This window comes from Carcharodon carcharias, chromosome 2 (assembly GCF_017639515.1).
Source record: "Carcharodon carcharias isolate sCarCar2 chromosome 2, sCarCar2.pri, whole genome shotgun sequence".
Taxonomy (NCBI): domain Eukaryota; kingdom Metazoa; phylum Chordata; class Chondrichthyes; order Lamniformes; family Lamnidae; genus Carcharodon; species Carcharodon carcharias.
In genome coordinates, this window is record NC_054468.1 from 113,089,679 (window position 1) to 113,107,539 (window position 17,861).

A 17,861-nucleotide genomic window follows, 5' to 3' on the forward strand; every position below is an offset into this window, starting at 1 on the left:
CAGTTAATGTTTCGAGTCCGTATGGCTCTTCATCAGAACTAAGGAAAAATAGAAATGAGATGAAATATAAGCTGGTTGAGGGGGGTGGGACAGGTGGAGCTGGATAGAGGGCCAATGATAGTTGGAAGCAAAGAAGAGATTGCCAAAGATGTCATAGACAAAAGGACAAAGGGGTGTTGACGGTGGTGATACTATATAAGGAATGTGCTAATGGAGGGCTTGAATTTGAATCAATACCCATCAAATCTGTTAATTATTGTATGCTATCACACAAACCTGAATCAACTCACAATAATCTGCCAGCAAATTAAACACAAACTATTCTAAATTGAAGCAAATTCGGCACAATGTTTAACAAAATGCATATTTTATTCTCGGAAAGACAGAACAAGGGATTATACCACAGATATTATCACCGCAAACCCGAAGGACTTTCATTTAACTAACAAATGTGCAGTTGACACTTGCCTTTGCTCTGGAAATTCCAACTAATTATCTAGCAATCAACATCATCAACATATGTGCGAACATGGAAAACTCAGTAAGGCTGACAACAGCTTCACAAAAAGCTTTAAAGACATATATAATTGAATGAACAATTACTCAAGATGGGGCCTAAATAGAGGCCTGTATGAACATATGCATTTGGAGCAGAAGTAGGCCATCCGGCCCATCGAGCCTCCTCCCCCATTTGATAAGATCATGGATGACAATAGTGGCCTCTACTTTAGGTTTGGCAACCCTCCAGGATTGACCTGGAATCTCCAGGAATTGAAGATCAGTCTCCAGGACGCTACTGGGTGCAACTCTCGAGAAAAATCATTGAGGCAGTAAAAAAGCATTTTTTTTGTAATTTTCCTTGAACATTTCTCTTTACCAGGCATAAAAATATTGAAAATGGGAATAAAAGGCTGTTTCACCGACTGCCAAGCATCGTCCAATTGAGTAATGAGTCTTTTTGTTTTCCAATTGGAGTGGGAAGGCTGTGTGTCACAGGGATGAATGTGTTGGAGTTCTGGGGGCAAGTCATGTGATGAAATGTCCAGGGATACATTTAATCACAGTTAGCAACCCTACTCTACTTTTCCGTCTATCCTTATACCCTTTGACTCCTTTGTTGATCAAGAATCTATCTAATAGATAGATCTATCTAATCTACCTAATCAACAACTTCAGACCATGAGCTCTCTCCTCTATCTTCACCCCATTTTAACCCCTTTTTTAAAACTTGTTTTTATTTTTTGTTTACTTATTTTTGTTTTTATTCATTTGTTCATTGTTTGACCCCTTTTTTATGCCCTTTGTTATCCCTTTTTCAATCCTTTTCCTCCAACCATTGCCCCTTCCCACCACCCCACCCACTAAAAGGCTATTTGTTACTTGTTCCATGTTGTTTTTTTCTCATAGTGCTGAACCTTGTTCTGCTATTATCAAATTATCTGCTTTCTTACCTTTAGGCCACTGTTGGCATCTTCTTTAGCCCGTACCACTACCATTAACATTCTCTTAGTCTTGTGTCCATGACATTCTTGTGAATCTTTCCTTAGTCCCCACCTATTGCTGATCTTCTATCCAGCTTCACCTGCTCCACCTCCACCACCACCAGCACTCCCCCCCCCCACCCTTAAACAGTATAAAATCCATCACATTTCTGCTTCTCTTTAGCTCTGACGAAGAGTCATATGGGCTCGAAACATTAACCCTGTTTCTATCTCCATAGATGCTATCAGATCTGCTGAGTTTTTCCAGCATTATCTGTTTTTATTTCAGATTTCCAGCATCCGCAGTATTTTGCTTTTATAGAAGAATCTATTTAAATCAGCCTTAAAAATATTCAGTGACCCAGCCTCCACTGCTCTCTGGGGAAGAGAATTCCACAGACTAATGGCCCTCTGCTAGGGCTATTGAGAAAGAAAGAAAGGGATCGCATTTATGTAGCTCTTTTCACAACCGATGAGACATCCCAAAGTGCTTCACAGCCAATGACATACTTTTTACAGAGTAGCTTACATTGTAATGTTGGGAAATAACTTAAATTACATTTTATTACACTGCATTGTAGGTTGTTCACCAGTGGCTTGGGATCATATTTCCCAATTGAAACCTTTTTCCTGTCTGTGATGTGCAAACAAGTGGCTGCTTGGAGTACAATGGAACTCAAACAATTTGTAACCTAATCTAGGAGCGGTCCCCAACATATTCATTACTTGTGCTGAAGGATGAAGGGGAATCACCCAAAAATACACTTTTTGCAGAGTTGGATGGTGGAATTTGTAAAGGGGGCAATGGCATTTAAAATCGAAAGTTTATCCCTGAGGGGTGAGGGAGACTGACAGTTAGTCTAGACCCAAAGAAGTTCAGTGTATTTTTCACCATTTTGGATTTCTGCATTTCAGCTTTTGAATTCAAGTATGATTTATTCCGGAAAGGTTAAAATATTTTAAATATTAAACTAGCATAGCTGTTATAACTTGGTCATCGCACCAATATTATGGCAACTGTGGCCTAGATTTGCTTACACCTCCCCCTCCCCCCACCCCCCATCCCAATTCTTTGGCCTAACTGGTGTAGTGAGAACGGGAAAAGGGGATACATAGGGCGGAAATTTAGGGCAGCAAGATTTTAGGGTCCCACCAAAGACAATGGCGTTCAGAATGGCTCGCTGCATTTTACAGCCCCATCCCCATGGCAACGGGGCCTTAAGATTCCAGCATTACAATTGTACAGGGATGTGGCCCGTCACATCTTTGTCTCCAACAGTGCATTGCCTTTCCCGCTCCCGGATCCCAGTGTCCTTTAAGAATTTGGCCATCTAAACATGGGGCAGATTGAAACCAGACGAGAATGAGTGAAATACAAGCTCCTTAAACCAGAATTCATAGGCAGGGTGAGAGCAATGAGGAAGCTTTTTGTTTGACCAGTTCCTCTGCAAGGACTTACAGACCACCTACCTTTGAAATGTAAACAACCTCAAGGTCGGAAGATCAGGCAGGACTAGGAACATATGAACCAGGTGGTTAGAACTCAAGCCAAGAAAGGCAAGTGTGCAGGTCTTAATATAATGCTTGTACTAAAGTAACAGCATCTCATGAATATGGTCTTTGAATTTACGTAGCACCTTTCATGACTACAGGACATATGTGAGTACTTTGCAGCCAATTAAGCACTTCTTGAAGCATCGTCATTGTCCTATATGCCTGGGGAGGCACTGGCATAGTGGTATTGTCACTGGACTAATATTCCAGAGGCACAGGGTAATGCTTTGGGAACCCAGGTTCAAATCCCACCATGCCAGCTGTGAAATTTGAATTCAATAGAAAGAAAACCTGGAATTAAAAGTTTAGTGTCACTTGTTGTAAAAGCCTATCTGGATGACTAATGCTCTTTAGTGAAGGAAATCTGCCATCCTTACCTGGTCTGGCCTACACGTAACTCCAGACCCACAGCAATATGGTTGACTCTTAAATGCCCTCTGAATTAGGGATGGGCAATGAATGCTGGTCTTGCCAGTGACACCCACATCCCATGAACAAATAAAAAGAAATGTTGCAGCAAATTTGTGCTCAACAATACGATAATGATCTGTTTTAGTGATGTTGATTGAAGAATCAGTATTGGCCAGGCCACCAGAGATAACTCCCCTGCTCATCTTTAAAATCGTGACATGGGACCTTTTACATCCAATTTAGAGAGACGTTGGGGCCTCAGTTTACCATCTTCTCTAAAAGGAAATATCTCTGATAACACATCACGCCCTCAGTGCCTGGGCAGGGTTTTTCACCTGACCCGCTTGAGCGATGCTTTGGTCGGTGGGCGCGCATAGACAATTAACAGGCCTATAAAGGCCTTTAAAGTCACAATTGAATGCAATTTTTCATTGCCTGTCCAACCTTACGGTTGGCGGGCAAGTGAATCGGCCAGGCGGCCTTTGTATTTTTCATGAAACCTCATCCGCAGGCGGGATGAGGCTTCCAACAGAAATTAAAAACAAGATAAAAATGTTGAAATCTCATTTATAAAGCATCCCTGCTCAAATGACAGTGACATGAGGGGGACATGTTTTTAACATTTGTAAGGTATTTGCGTTTTTAAAACTCTTCAGCTGCCTGAGGGAGCTCTGTGCCTCAGGGAGCTTTCAGTGTGTGCGCACTTGCGATTCACGCTGGCTTCGCAACCACTCCCGGGCCCGCCCAGTGGGGTTAAAATCCTGCCCCCTGCATTGAAGTAGCCTAGAGTAAGTCTCTGGAGTGGGATTTGAACCCACAAACTTCTGAGCTGGCAGTAAAAGTTCCACCAGCTAAGCCCCATCATGGACGAGTAACTACCCTGGACTATACAGAGCTCCAAATATCAAATGAAAGTTGAATCCCTTTACTTTCTAGTAGTCAAGTGCTGAGTCAAGTCAACATAGGGCCCTCTTCAACCCCAAACACCACATGGCCACACAAATATTCCCAAATTCCAAGAGTACCCTACGGTTACCAAGCCTCCAGTCATGCCCTGGAGTTTCCTAGAATTCTGCATTAGCCTCCAAGGCTCTTTTAAATAAATTGAAGCATTTTCCACTTACGCACAATTTTGATTGTAAGGCAAAAACTGTCACACCTAGATAAAATACTCAGAGCTAACTAACCAGGAGCAAGTGACACACAATGGGTGACTGAAAATGTTAGCAGAACTACAGTATCAAGATATTTGTTGTAATGTCTTTCACACTCCTAAACTGGAGCAGAAGCCATAAGTTGATACGGCCTGAAGGGTCCCAGTAACTTGCAGTAGGGCTGATAAGCCAGGCAGAAAAGGATGGATGATTCAATCGATCCAGTGAATGTTCAGCTTCAGCTCGATGGTCCATAGGTGTTCACAACCTTCTCCATCAGCTAAATGAGAATGGTTTAGAGGTGAATGTCTTAGAAAGGTTAGAAATCTGTTGACTATTCTGTCACCCCACCCACCCCCATTATTGAGAAAGCAAGGTGAGGGGCAATGAGGCCCACACATCACAGGATGGCACCAAGGTTCAAAAGAATAAAAGGAACGAGGTAAATGAAGAAGTAATGATTACACAATGTCAGGTTTAGCTTTCAGAAGCCCGAAGACTGTAGGAACAAGCAAAAATGCATGGGAGTAAGCAATAAACAGAAGAATAATGTCTCTCATATACATACCATACACAAATTGCATCAGTTATGTGCAAGAGTTTTAGGGGATTTTTGTGACTGGCTTATATGTTTGTTTTCTTGACAAATTTACACTGCCTTTTTCATCACTAGCACAGCTTGTCCTTCTCTAGTATATCGGTGTGTTTTGCTGAGTACCCAGTGTAGAACAGACAACTGTTGGGTTTTTTATGTGTTTGATTTGCCTCAGAGCAATGTGGAGAAGGCACTAGTTCCTAAGTATGCAGGAACTTTACTTACATAGTTTTATACAATGCATTAATGCTTCCAGCTCAGCTTCCAGTAGCTTCGCTGGTGTCTGTTTACTTTACTCTGAGTCAGCACCCAGGCTTAACCAATCAAGCACTGTGAGCATAGATTTAGTTATCAGCTTCGCATAATCAAACACACAACATTTGAATCATGAAAACCATGAGACCTGACGTGAGCAACTTGTCGACTTTTCCACACTGCCTATGGGAGCAGGTGATCAATCATCCTACTTTCTTCCTCAGGAAGAAGCAAAATATTATTGGAAAATGCAGTGGTGTAAACATATTCACAGGATAATGGCAGTTCAGTTATGTTTGGATTATGCCAAGAGATCAAATATGGTTGGAAAGCTACCTACAGTGCAACATCTGGTGGAGAAAATGCCTGTGTGTACAGCAAGCTGTTACCACTCTGACTTGATACACAGAGAATTGTAGTAATTTTGTGCTAAGTTTCTGCATGGTAAAACTTTGCAGTTTGCCAAAATAAAATGGATATACTAAATATTTTCTTAAATTGCTTCATTAGGTAGATAATGAATTGTACCTGCTCTAATTATATTTGTTTTTAGAATTCACTTAATTACAATATGTCCTGTGTTTCACAAAGAAAGTAACCCTCTGAGCTGCCAGTATGCCAATAGCTACAGCACATACTCTGGCCAATTCTGCCTTCCACAATTGAAGGAGCTGTGTTGATTAAAGCACTCACAAATAACTGTATTATTTTTTATTTATTCACAGGATGTGGGCGTCACTGACTAGACCAGCATTTATTGCCCATTCCTAAATGCCCTTGAGAAGGTGGTGGTGAGCTGCCTTCTTGAGCCGCTGCAGTCCGCGTGGTATAGGTATGGCCCGTTGTAACCCAGACTTTAATGAAAGTAGGAGTTAAAATTGAGAACTTAAAAAAATGAGAGGTACTTGAAAATGATCCTCCTCCACCACAACTTACCCAACTCCCCCCGCCATTTGCGACCTCACTTTCACCTCGAAGGTCTTCAGCAGAGAAATTGTTTTCAGTGGTAGAAAGGTCAGTAACCAAAGGAACCAGATTTAGGGTGATTGGCAAAAAGCAGAGAAGTGACACAAGGAAATAAAGGTGGAATCATCCCAGATTTGCGCTGAGTGCGGTAGCGGGCATGCAAGAAGACATTTTACTCGTCCGCCGTAATGGTGGGTTTTCACGCTGTACCATCCCCTTCCCGCCTCATAAATATGCAGGCATGGGAAGCATACCAGATCACTGGTGACTGACCTCCGATTTGCCCGCCACTCTGTTACTTTGCCATTTCCTCACGCCGGGTGCCATATTTAAACTGCACCCGTGTGCACAGTCCTCAATACTTGCAGCCCAGGAGGGCACTGGTGAAGACGGCCTCAAAAGCCAAGAAGAGTGCAGCCCTCCTGATTCAGTGATGCATCCCTGGGATGCCCTCTGGATGCCATGGGGGACACTCGCAATGTCCTCTACCTCAGCTTTGGCCACAGGAGGCCCATCAGTCTCACCGCTCCGACTTGGCAGGAGGTGACAGAGGTGGTCAGTGCCAACGTTGTGCACAAGAGATCGGCCATCCAGTGCAGAAAACAGATGAATGACCTCATCTGTGCTGCCAGGGCAAGTCAACCATCTCATCAATGTCAATTCTCCCACTCACAAGCCCATCAAAAATTCACTGGCACCTCACTCACTGCCAGCTCAGCCTCACACATGCCCTCATATCTCTATCTGGCCTCACCTCCTCTGGAAATCGCCACCTCATACCACCCATGCTCCACATAAGCATGCCTGGCACCCTTCTCATTTGGCCTGGCATGCACCTTGCTCACACTCTCTCCATCTGTCTTTATGCAGGACCAGATCGCGCACAATCAACAGGAGAGGCCTCAGAACAGGGGTGGAGGGCTGGACGTCAAGGTCCTCACTCCATTCGAGTCTCATGTGTTGGAGTTGGCCAGAGAGGACGTGGACCGATCCTGCGGCAATGGCGAAGTTGGAAGCGAACACCCACGTGAGGATCCTGCGCCACATTATCCCTCTCTCAAAGCTGCTCTGAGTCCACTGGTCTGTGTTCATTGCAGCTGCCAAGCACTAATAATCTCCACTTGCTGTCCAAGGCACATCTGACCCATCATCCTCAGGCAATCTTTACCTTGACTCCAGCACCAAGAGCAGCTCGGATGAGGAAGCTAAGGGCAGCACCGTTAAAGACCTGTCATAGTGCTCACCCACACCCTCCACCAGTGCAGTGACACACACCCCGGTGGGACCTAGATGTAGAGCTGCCTCGGTATCACAATCTGGTGAGCACAGCACACGGTCTGTTCCACAGCAGATGGAGGCAGGGACATCCTTGGTCACTGGCACCCGGAGGACCGCTGGAGGCAAGGAATCTGCTGAGCCCATGTCAGATGATGAGCTTCTCGACCCTCAATCAGTTGGTGGAGCTGCAAAGACAATCATGGGAACATCGGGAAGGGATGTGCGCTCTTCAGATTGCAAGGGGAGATGAGGCTGGCCCCATCTCTTCAGCATCTATGTCCAATGGTGCTGTGCTCCTGAAGGGCTCAGGTGCTGAACGCTGACAAAGGATCAGGTGCATTTAAAGTTTCACGGCTGCATCTCCATGATATGACCTTGATGACAAGCGAGCTGCCCTTGGCCAGACAGGAATCAGACATTTACAGAGGCTGTGTGTAGATCTATGGAGTGTCCTCACTGCATGTTGTCATCATCCTCCTGGAATCTTGTGACTCTCAGGGCCTCCATGCACCTCCATGACATGAGCCTGATCACTGAGGGTATGTGCACTGCCATCAGCCACACAGAAATCAAATGCTCACAGATGAAAACTGAGGATGTCAGGACTGCCCTCACTGCATCTCACCATCATTCTCCGTGAATCTTGCGGCTATGAAGGCCTCCTGAGCGCACCTGCCTCATCCGGCCAGTGCCAGGTCCTCACCGCCGGCATTCTCGCCTTGGAGGATGCCAGGTCCAAGGGATCTGTGACCGATTGGGGATGCAGGCGTCTTGCACACTCCCTGGAAATGGTGTGCACACCTGCAGGATGTGTTTCTGGTGGTCGCACACCAGCTGCATAGTCAGCGAATGAACCCCCTTGTGGTTGATGTAGTCCACCCTGTGTTGCGATGGAGATCAGTTGATCACACCCTGCACCTGTGGGAAACCTGAGATCTAGTTGAATCCAATTGCTCTTACATCCTGACTTTCCTGGTCCTGGGTGAAATGCACAAAGTCGTGTGGCCCTCGTGAAGATGGCATCCGTGACCTCATGGATGCATTTGTGGGTGAAGACTTTGAGATCCCACAGGGGTCACCTGTGGAACTCTGAAAAGAGCCACTGGCATAGAAATTGAGTGCCATGGTCACTTCCACAGCCACTGGCAGTGGATGCCCTCCATGTCCCCGTGGCACCAAATCCTGCATTAGCTGGCAGATGTGACCGACCAGGTCCCTAGACATGCACAGTCTCCAGCAACACTGGTTTTCTGCAGGGGTGAAAGGCAGCCTCTATAGACTCTGGGTGTCGCTAGGTGCCAGCATGCGAGGGCTCGCTGTGGCTCTTGGATGGCATGTGTGGGAGCCCCAGCCATGCCTTCTTCCTGAAGTTGCTGCTCCTGCCTCTGCGCAGCCAGGAGCCTCAGTCGCTCTCTCCTCCATCATCTTTGCACTCTGTAGGCCATCAGGCATACAGCTAGTTCATCAGGCTCCATGATCCTGATGTGCCCCTCCTGCAGGGTGAAAGGAGAGACACATGGTTAGCATGGGTGCATTAAGGACCTGTCCTGGTTAAGGGTGACGACCCTTTAATGTTTCCCGGAGAGTGCTGGACACTACTTGGCTGGCCAGAGATTAGTGCACTGCAAGGCTGTTAGCTTGAACCATGGGGGGGACTGATCCAAACTGGGATGCTGACATTGCAAGGAGCTGTGATCACCTCCAGCAGTGACCAGCTTTAGCAAGGAGATTGTACAACATGCCCAGTTGTCCAACTGTTCTGCTGTCCACTAAAATGCTCATGAATTTGCAGTTTGTGACTAGGGTGGGAGGTGGCTGGGTGGGGGGTGTTTGGAGCACTTGCTGGCACTTTCATGCCTCTGTGTTGCTTCAGTGGTCAGAGAAGCTAGAGACCCAACTCCAAACAGATCAAAGTGTTTGCGTCTGAACTGTCTCAGCTGCAGAGGAATGGTCACTATATACAGGGTGTCCCTGATGCGTGGCCATTTCCCTGGCCCGCCCTACCCCCCACCCCGAATGATTGTGCACTTTATTCAACTTGCACCCCTGCCCCCGCCACCATTTGCCTCAATGGCAGGGCTGCCCTTAACCCCGAAGCCTGAAGTCGGACAAGCGATCCTGGCGAGTGCTGCACAACGTTACTGTGCGCCCACCTCCGAGTTCCCCTCAAGGTACAGCCCGCCAAGTGCAGGCCTTTCATGTGCTGTTGTGAAACACGTTGGCATGCTTTCCCGCCGACGTGGACAGATGATCCAGCGGGGCAGGGGGGTGGGGAATGATTCCGGTGGTCTGGCCTAATAACGATATGCTAATATATTACAATGTGGTACCCAACGTACCAACGGGAAATGCCGCCCACCATCGGCGGGCTGAGCGGATGATCACGAACTGGTTCCCCGCCATCGTAAAACTGATCACGCCTTATTGTCCACTCACGCCACCTGGCATGGAAAATTGCGCCCAAAGAATTTAAATGTCTCAAACCTTCTCAGTGTGTTCAGGAGTGAGTGTATGAGTTAGCTGGTGAATGTGTAGGTGAGTAAATGGGCAGAGTGGGTGAAGTAAGTGGCTAAGGGGGCAATGGAGATGAGTTAAGTGGGTAATGTTATGTTTTTATAATGATATAAAGGCACCAATCACTCATAAGGGATTCTGTAAACACGTTGTGGGTTCAATTATTTAGACTAGGCACATGAGAACATATATACGTGGAAAGAAACCTTGAAGACCAGCAGCAGGCTTTGGGCCCTCTGTTTTGGCCAAATTGAAACTGAGGCTGGATCACATGACACATTTCTCTTCTAGTGATGTCATGATGCTATCCCTTAAAGGCATATTACAACATCCCCCTTTCTTTTTAAACATACTTTGCTCCCTTCCAAAGAAGTGCAACTATATACAATACATGTTCATGTTTAGGTACCATGAATAAGTGCAAAGAGCTTATGAATCTATGAGTCACTAATGTGTAAAGATAATCTGCTGGCACATCCAGATCCTGTAACGGTAACCTTGTCTGGGGACTTCTTTAATTGCTCATATTGATCTGTGCAGATTGATCAGTGGGGTTGTCATTCTTAGATGTCGGTTCCTGGTCGCATTTGAGATTTTGTTCTAGACGCAATAGAACTGCACAGTGATTACAAACATATGAACAAGGGGCAGGAGTAGGCCATTCGGCCCCTCAAGCCTGCTCCACCATTTAATAAGATCATGGTTGATCTGTTAGTAACCTCAAATCTGCATCCCCAATAACCTATCAAAATACTCCCGATACCTAACACTCCCTTGCTTACCAAGAATCTATCCATGTCTGCCTTAAAAATATTCGAAGACTCTGCTTCCACCACCTTTTCAGGAAGAGAGTTTCAAAGACTCACGGCCCACTGAGTGAAAAAAATTCACCTCGTCTCTCCTTTAAATAGGTGACCCCTTATTTTTAAACAGAGACCCCTAGTTCTAGATTCTCCCACAAGAGGAAACACGCTCTCCAAATCCACACTGTCAAGACCCCTCAGGGTCCTTTATGTTTCAATCAAGTCACCTCTTACTCTTCTAAAGTAGATACAAGCCTAGCCTGCCAAGCCTTTCCTCATAAAGCAACCTGCCAATTCCAGGTTTTAGTCAAGTGAACCTTCCCTGAACTGCTTCCATTGTATTTATATCCTTCCTTAAATAAGGTGACCAACACTGTACATAGTGCTCCACAAATGGTCTCACTGGTGCTGTTTAACTGAAGCATAACCTCCCTACTTTTGTGTTCAATATCCCTCGCAATAAATCACAACATTCCATTAGCTTTATTAATTACTTGCTGCACGTGCATACTAACCTCTTGTGATTCATGCATTAACACAACCAGATCCCTCTGCATCTCAGAACTCTGCAATCTCTCACCATTTAGATAATATGCATCTCTTTTATTTTTACTACCAAAATGAACAATTTCACATTTTCCCACATTATACTCTATTTGTCACATCTTTGCCCACTCACTTAACCTATCTATAGCTGTTTGTGCCTCCTTATGTCCTCCTCACAACTTACTTTCCTTCCTATCTTTGTGTCATCAGCAAATTTGGCAACCATCCCTTCATCCAATTGATTCATGTGGCACACTACTTGTTAATCTTGCCAGCCTGTAAAAGACCCATATATGCCTATTCTCTGCTTCCTGTTAGCTAGCCAATCTTCTATCCATGCCAATGTGTTACCCCCTATACCATGAGCTTTCACTTTCCAAAATTGCGTTTGATGTGGCACTTTATCAAATGCCTTCTGGTTGAGGAGCTGTAATAGATTTGATTTGTCCTCAGTTACGACTCATCATTATGCCTTTGTGTCTGACTGTGTCGGACCCTGGTTTCGAAATCGTGGCCACTTCAGCTCGTTGCCATGTACCTTCTGTAGGATCCTGGATGCTAACTTGCTGTCCTACTCTAAACAGGCAATCCTGTACCTGCATTTTTATCGTGAACATTGGTCATCTCCTCTTGCAGTTTTACAAGTTGCTCTCTAGTTTCTGAGAGAGTAGAATGGGTAAGAATAGACAGATTAGTATGCACTGGTCTGCCAAACCTGAGCTCTGCCGGTGATAGAATCATTGCACTTAAAGGTGTTACTCTCAGATGTAACATTGCAATGTGTAGATCTTGCTTGGTCTGTCCACATTTGAGAATTAGGAGGTAGGAGCTTCATACAGAATCAATAGTGCTTTGTACTCACATGGCTTTTGCTCTTAGGAACATAGGAGCAGGAATAGGCCATTCAGCCCATCGAACCTGCTCCACCATTTAATACGATCACACCTGATCATCCACTTTAATGCCTTTTTCCTCACATTGTCTCCTTTACGTCATTAATATTTAGAAATCTATCAATCTCTACTTTAAACATGCTCAGTGACTGAGATTCCACAGCCCTTCCACAGTCCTGACATGCCTCACATCTCTTGACGATGACTTCAATGTCATTGTTCATAACCAGCCAATAGACTGTCTCTCTTGCGAGTCTCCTCACCTGACGTGTGAGTAATGAAGTTGTTGAAGAATATCGGGTGGCAAAGATTTCAACATGATGACCTGCCTTTAAAAATGACTAGCTTATCCCATTGAGGCCAAAATGGGGTGTCACATGGATAGTCTAAACTGAATCAGGCCATCCTTCGATGATGGTTTTCCAGTTTACATAAAATCTTCCGTCATTTCTTCTTGTAGGTGCTGGCATTTCTTTTGCATAAAATGTACCAGATCAATTCTCCTGCAAGTGTAATGTGGTAGTTCCCTTGAAACCGCCAATTTTGTCAAAACATTCTGGATATTTTGCTGTTAGGTCATGAGCTGAGGTGATAGGAGTAGTTTCTGAGGTTGACCTGCCTTTTGATGTCTGACTAATTCCATGGATTGTGACTAATGTGAGGTCCCAGCATACCGGTAGACCTACAATTGCCAGGCCTTCAGTCTCCACAATGTATAACATCTGTGACACCCAGGAGGGTTGATTGTCCAGGACTATGGAAGCTGTCCATGGTATCAGTGAACGTTATACACTGAGAGTTTCACAGCAGTTGGTCTCACCATGGCCCCCCACATCTGTAGATATTTGTATTTTAGAATTCTCAGGTGTAGCTTGCTAATGAGAGAGTGACATGGTGGCGCAGTGATTGGCACTGCTGCCTCACAGCTCCAAGGATCCGGGTTTGATCCTGACCTCGGATGTCTGTCTGTGTGGAGTTTGCATGTTCTTCCCGTGACTGTGTGGGTTTCCTCCGGGTGCTCCAGTTTCCTCCCACTGTCCAAAGATGTTCTGGTTAGGTGGGCTGGCTACAGTAAATTGCCCCTTAGTGTCTGTGTGTATGTGCATGTCAGTGTGTGCCCTGCAATGGACTAGCACTCCACCCTGGGTGTACCCTGCCTATTGCCCATTGCCTGTCAGAATAGAGTCCAACTCACCAAAACCCTGAATTGGATAAAGCAGTTCTGGAAAAGTGAGTGATGTGAGTTTTTTGGCACTTGTCCCTGTGCCAATCTTGGCCAATAATGAGTAGTTACCAACTTTCTTAGGGCAGGTAGTTTGAATCTTGGCAAACACTTCAGATAGTGTGATGTTTTCCATGAGGTTGATGGTGTGAAAGATATGTTTACTGCTCATCGTCTCATTGTGCACATCATCGTCATTTTCTGGTTTGTCAGTTACCTCATGTACATATTTCTGATGGGATACCAAATAGTCATTCTTACTGCTTGAAGGTAGCTGTTGTATATGGTCTGTTTGGATCAGTGCACAGCTCTTTGTAGTTGCATCAGCCTTTGTTCTAGGGCACTACTGCTGCCAATGGCACTTTCTGCCACATGCTTTGCAGAATTGATAAAAAGCTGGGCATTTTAATGGTGCATGCAAAAGGCCACACCTTCCACAAATCTTGCTAGGTTTGGGTGTTCTAGTGAGCGCATCAACAATTAGGGTTTTGCTTAGGCCCTGTATGCTTTGCCAACCTGTGAGGGTCACTTTAACTTATGCCTACCCTTGAGTAGTTCTTCAATGCTCTCGGCTTGTCTAGCAGATTTTTCTGGCATGCTTGCACGGGCATGGCTGTAACCGCTTCAACCATTCTGACTGCTGGCTACGTGTTTGCAAAATCACAGTGCGTACCCTTTTCTCTTCAAGTGCTGACAAAGTGGTTTGTGGATTCTGTAGGCTGTTATCAAAATGACATGCACGCCAGTCGATAGGTACGGAAGTTTGACCTGATTCTGAACCGGTTTTCCAATGTAATCCATACCTTGTGGCGATCCTTCAGCTCTTCTGTTGTTAATCGTGATGTGTTCAGCCTGTGTAGACCAATTGCTAGGTGAATTTTTATGGTTTGCTTGTCTGGTTCAGATACACCTGAATCAAGAAACCATGGCCAGAACCTTTGGGTCGGCGTGCTGGGGTGGGCCCCGCTCACCGACGTGTAAAATGATTCAGATCTTCAGTTCGGCAGATGCGCACCAGAGCCAGCTACATACCCAGCAAACTGTCAAAGGCCTATTAAAGCCAATGAAAAACTAAATAAGGTAATCAACGGGGCTGCCCATCCAACCTTAAGGTTGGCGGCAGGTGAACAGCCCAGGCGGCCTTCGCATTTATCATGAAACCTCATCCACGGGTGGGATGAGGTTTCATGAAGGATTTATAATTCAAATAATTTTTAAAATTAAGGTCCATTGGCATGTCCCAGCTCATGTGACTGTCACATAAGGGGATGTCTTAAATTTTTTTTTTCTTTATTAAAATTTTTGGTAATCAAATTAATTTCCCTGAAGCAGCTCTGTGCATCAGGGAGATTTCTGCGCTCTTTCGCGCACATACTTAGCCTACTTCCCCCGCCGCCCAGCTTAGGGAGCGCTGAGCGCTTCCGGGTGTGCGTCATGCTGGGCGGGCCTTAATTGGCCCACCCACGTAAAATGGTGGCGCGCAGCCAATCGTGGGCAGCGATTGGCTGCGTGCCCACCCATGCCTACTCCTGTTCAGCGCCCCCCTGACAGGGAGAATGTTCTCCCCCATTGCTCTATATGTTGTTTAAGCATTCTGAATTTGGATAGTGACCTGCATCTCAATTCAAACTGGGGAATTTTGTGGACATTCTAACAATATCCCTTTGATCTCCCTTCTTCAGTAGCACCGGGGATGAGTGTCGCTGTAGCTGCTTTCATGTGCTTTTTCTGAAAATCTGCCCATTAAAATCACAACTACTCTGGGCCGATTTTTCTGATGGTTTTGGTTTGTTTTTTGTTTTGTTTCACTCTCCCTTGCTCACTATTAATCCAGCCCACCCCCTGGCCACTCGCCTTGCCAGATTGAACTAACCCAATGCTGGTCCTCTTGACGCACTGTCCTACTCACTAAACTGACAGGTTATGCACTGCAAACTCACCAGAAGGGATCCATCTGCTTACCAGCTCTTTATGGGTAGAAAGCTTGAAGACGTCAGCAGCAGAGCTATGTGGGCTGAGTTCTGCTCATAGGTCGAGAAACTTGAGGCTGTATCACATGACACACTTCCCTTCTAGTGATGAAGAAGGTCATAGGGATGGATGTTATCCAAGGGCGGAATTTGGATTCATTGCCAAATGGGTGAAAAATTGCACATATGAACAGTGTCAGAGGGAAGCTGCTGCCCAGGAAACATTATTCCAGCATTGGACTTCTACCCTACTCACCCATTGCCAAAGTCACTGTTGGCTGTTGTGGTGTATTTTCCCTCCGTGATATTTCTGTGATCATTGGATATGATTGTCTGTCCCATCTTCCTTCACCACCTCTCCTGTGACATCCAGAGACAAGGACTACACTTGCAGGAAACACTTCTGAATTCAGCAAGTACATCTGCAGCAATGACGTTTCCTCTGTTCCCTGATATCATGACCTCTGGGGTCCCCCATAAGATCTATCCTCTTCCTTATCGATATGTTGCCCCTCAGTGGCATCATCCCTCCAAAAGAGGAAGAAGCCAAAGGCAGGAAGAAAAGCACTTTAAAATAAAGCATTTCTTTATTCGTTCATGGGATGTGGGTGTCGCTGGCTAGACCAGCACTTATTGCCTATCCCCGAATTGCCCTTGAAAAAATGGTGATGAGCTGCCTTCTAAAACTGCTGTTGATGCAATAGTTTATTTTTGCACCAACACAACTTGTCACAGAGTGGTGGCCTTATCTTCTGAGCTGAGGTAAAATCCAATTAACATTAAAGTCAAAATGTTTCGATAACAAAATATAGACAAGGACAAATGAAGCTGGCGTTAGTAGCTAAAGGGTTAAATTTGATTCACTGAAATCTTTATCAAGTGACACGCACTAGCCACCAGGCCAATAACCTCACTCTCACACCCACTCTGTTTACACAGCTTCCAACAGTTCAAAAAGCCAAAGGCAGATCACAGCATAACGGCTGAGCCAAAAAAATCTTTGACACAGGGTTATAATCAGCGACGTCTGAAGAGAAACCTTCTCGTCTGCTTTGAAACATGTTCAAACAAGGCCTCTCGCTGCTCAGAAGGACAGCGGAGCAGGCTTGCTTGCAAAGGTGGGCAGATGCCATTCTTGTGGGGGTAATTAGGATCTAGAAGCAAAAAAAAATGATCTAATGAGCGTGAAGCAGGTTGTGTGCCCAGTGGGTTTAAGCTGGGAGGGTGTGAGCTATACGCAGGGACAGCTAGTGTGAGGCAGCTGTTTTCAGCCCTCTAGCTCATGGCTATGAGTTACAACCCTGCCTGAAAATTACCACCAAATAACAGATCACATAGTGTGCCTCAGCCTGAGTCTATAATTTAGCCCTGAGAGGAAATTTTGTATTGATCAAATGTAGAAATTTAAAACCATTCACCTCCAAATAGGAAGTCTGAACCGAAGGTTAAAAATCAGCACCTAGTCTGTATGTATTTCCAAACCAAGATATTTAAATCCAGTGGAATGTTGATGAACCTGTGAAAACCCTTAATTTCTCCCCATTCATTACATCATACTTCTGCTATACATCACAACTTCAAAGAGAGAACTCGCTCTTTGCATTGCCTTCTAGTTGAAGGTGTTTAAAATCCACTTAGTTAAAGACATAGTATTATTTCTGCACACAGGAGTCTCTGTGAGGTCAACATTCCTCTGGTTGAGGGGGGGGGGGTGCGGGGGGCAGGGGGGAAGCAGGAGAAAAGCATTTTTTTAACAAAACTTTTTAGCAAATGCTAACAAAATGGCAAGAATGCATGACATTCCGACATGTCCACTGTCAAATGTGGGCGTTCAAGGCAAGAATAAAGTAGAAACCAATTGTGATGAACCTGTAATTATGATCTCTTTACATTTCTGAAGCAGCTAATGGAATGACACAATTCAGTAAAAGATGTCCCAGGGACAAACTGCAGCCATATGCTTGAATGAGTGGCAACAACCCTAAGCCATTTTCGCAAGGCAGGAAGCACTGGTAACCTCTGTTATGGTAAAGCCCGAGTTTGCGAAGAAAGCATCGACTGTAGCAAAAGTAAAGCCTGTCCCACCAATTTACAGAGATCCGGAAGAAGATGTGTGATTTTAAACAAGTACAGACTAAAACATAAATATTACTGCAGAGAGTCAATATACTGAGGAAAAGCATTTCCATGACCATAATCACCGTGTATCAATCCCCACT